This window comes from Triticum dicoccoides, unplaced genomic scaffold (assembly GCF_002162155.2).
Source record: "Triticum dicoccoides isolate Atlit2015 ecotype Zavitan unplaced genomic scaffold, WEW_v2.0 scaffold55466, whole genome shotgun sequence".
Taxonomy (NCBI): Eukaryota; Viridiplantae; Streptophyta; class Magnoliopsida; order Poales; family Poaceae; genus Triticum; species Triticum dicoccoides.
In genome coordinates, this window is record NW_021281574.1 from 12,603 (window position 1) to 15,153 (window position 2,551).

Consider the following 2,551-nt stretch of genomic DNA (forward strand, 5'->3'; position numbering starts at 1 on the left):
AAAAATAATATAACGGGATTAATATATATCGCGCACGTGCGATATGTATGTCACAAGGCGCAAAAAATAATTATAAAAGGATAATGTCCTATACTACTTACTCTCCCGCTCAATCATGGAGACGAGTTTTCCACGGTTTCCACCCCTCCCTCCATACCGGAGCAACACGAGTTTTTTCCACCCCTTTCAGAAAGCGCTCTTCGCGCCACAAAGCCGCCCCAAGACGCGCGAGCAATGAGCATCGAGCTTAAACATATCGCAAACGTCAAAAATAATATAACGGGATTAATATATATCGCACACGTGCGATATGTTTGTCACAAGGCGCAAAAAATAATTATAAAAGGAATGCAACACGAGGACTTCCCAGGAGGTCACCCATCCTAGTACTACTCTCGCCCAAGCACGCTTAACTTCGGAGATTTGATGGGATCCGGTGCTTTAGTGCTGGTATGATCGCATCCGACATGTTTCCCCGTCTTCGTCCCTTATGCTTGCCACTCCCAGGTCCGCTCCAAAGACGATTCTACATTCTCACTACCATTACAACTGTTCCCTAACAATGGATAATGTCCTATACTACTTACTCTCCCGCTCAATCACGGAGACGAGTTTTCCACGGTTTCCACCCCTCCCTCCATACCGCAGCAACACGAGTTTTTTCCATCCCTTTCAGAAAGCGCTCTTCGCGCCACAAAGCCGCCCCAAGACGCGCGAGCAATGAGCATCGAGCTTAAACATATCGCAAACGTCAAAAATAATATAACGGGATTAATATATATCGCGCACGTGCGATATGTTTGTCACAAGGCGCAAAAAATAATTATAAAAGGAATGCAACACGAGGACTTCCCAGGAGGTCACCCATCGTAGTACTACTCTCGCCCAAGCACGCTTAACTTCGGAGTTCTGATGGGATCCGGTGCTTTAGTGCTGGTATGATCGCATCCGACATGTTTCCCCGTCTTCGTCCCTTATGCTTGCCACTCCCAGGTCCGCTCCAAAGACGATTCTACATTCTCACTACCATTACAACCGTTCCCTAACAATGGATAATGTCCTATACTACTTACTCTCCCGCTCAATCACGGAGACGAGTTTTCCACGGTTTTCACCCCTCCCTCCATACCGCAGCAACACGAGTTTTTTCCACCCCTTTCAGAAAGCGCTCTTCGCGCCACAAAGCCGCCCCAAGACGCGCGAGCAATGAGCATCGAGCTTAAACATATCGCAAACGTCAAAAATAATATAACGGGATTAATATATATCGCGCACGTGCGATATGTTTGTCACAAGGCGCAAAAAATAATTATAAAAGGAATGCAACACGAGGACTTCCCAGGAGGTCACCCATCCTAGTACTACTCTCGCCCAAGCACGCTTAACTTCGGAGTTCTGATGGGATCCGGTGCTTTAGTGCTGGTATGATCGCATCCGACATGTTTCCCCGTCTTCGTCCCTTATGCTTGCCACTCCCACGTCCGCTCCAAAGACGATTCTACATTCTCACTACCATTACAACCGTTCCCTAACAATGGATAATGTCCTATACTACTTACTCTCCCGCTCAATCACGGAGACGAGTTTTCCACGGTTTTCACCCCTCCCTCCATACCGCAGCAACACGAGTTTTTTCCACCCCTTTCAGAAAGCGCTCTTCGCGCCACAAAGCCGCCCCAAGACGCGCGAGCAATGAGCATCGAGCTTAAACATATCGCAAACGTCAAAAATAATCTAACGGGATTAATATATATCGCGCACATGCGATATGTTTATCACAAGGCGTAAAAAATAATTATAAAAGGAATGCAACACGAGGACTTCCCAGGAGGTCACCCATCCTAGTACTACTCTCGCCCAAGCACGCTTAACTTCGGAGTTTTGATGGGATCCGGTGCTTTAGTGCTGGTATGATCGCATCCGACATGTTTCCCCGTCTTCGTCCCTTATGCTTGCCACTCCCAGGTCCGCTCCAAAGACGATTCTACATTCTCACTACCATTACAACCGTTCCCTAACAATGGATAATGTCCTATACTACTTACTCTCCCGCTCAATCACGGAGACGAGTTTTCCACGGTTTCCACCCCTCCCTCCATACCGCAGCAACACGAGTTTTTTCCACCCCTTTCAGAAAGCACTCTTCGCGCCACAAAGCCGCCCCAAGACGCGCGAGCAATGAGCATCGAGCTTAAACATATCGCAAACGTCAAAAATAATATAACGGGATTAATATATATCGCGCACGTGCGATATGTTTGTCACAAGGCGCAAAAAATAATTATAAAAGGAATGCAACACGAGGACTTCCCAGGAGGTCACCCATCCTAGTACTACTCTCGCCCAAGCACGCTTAACTTCGGAGTTCTGATGGGATCCGGTGCTTTAGTGCTGGTATGATCGCATCCGACATGTTTCCCCGTCTTCGTCCCTTATGCTTGCCACTCCCAGGTCCGCTCCAAAGACGATTCTACATTCTCACTACCATTACAACCGTTCCCTAACAATGGATAATGTCCTATACTACTTACTCTCCCGCTCAATCACGGAG

The 2,551-nt window shown here is 47.5% G+C and overlaps 5 non-coding genes across 5 annotated transcripts; all 5 read right to left on the reverse strand.

Annotated features, from left to right (window-relative positions):
* Positions 1–345: 345 nt before the first annotated feature.
* LOC119346937 lies at positions 346–464 on the reverse strand. The gene has a single exon (XR_005168024.1). It is a non-coding gene; the product is annotated as a 5S ribosomal RNA (ribosomal RNA).
* Positions 465–831: 367 nt separating this feature from the next.
* LOC119346927 lies at positions 832–950 on the reverse strand. The gene has a single exon (XR_005168012.1). It is a non-coding gene; the product is annotated as a 5S ribosomal RNA (ribosomal RNA).
* Positions 951–1,317: 367 nt separating this feature from the next.
* Positions 1,318–1,436, reverse strand: LOC119346944. Its single transcript, XR_005168030.1, has one exon. It is a non-coding gene; the product is annotated as a 5S ribosomal RNA (ribosomal RNA).
* Positions 1,437–1,803: 367 nt separating this feature from the next.
* Positions 1,804–1,922, reverse strand: LOC119346936. The gene has a single exon (XR_005168023.1). It is a non-coding gene; the product is annotated as a 5S ribosomal RNA (ribosomal RNA).
* A 367-nt stretch (positions 1,923–2,289) lies between these two features.
* On the reverse strand, positions 2,290–2,408 carry LOC119346924. The gene has a single exon (XR_005168009.1). It is a non-coding gene; the product is annotated as a 5S ribosomal RNA (ribosomal RNA).
* Between the last annotated feature and the right edge of the window lie 143 nt (positions 2,409–2,551).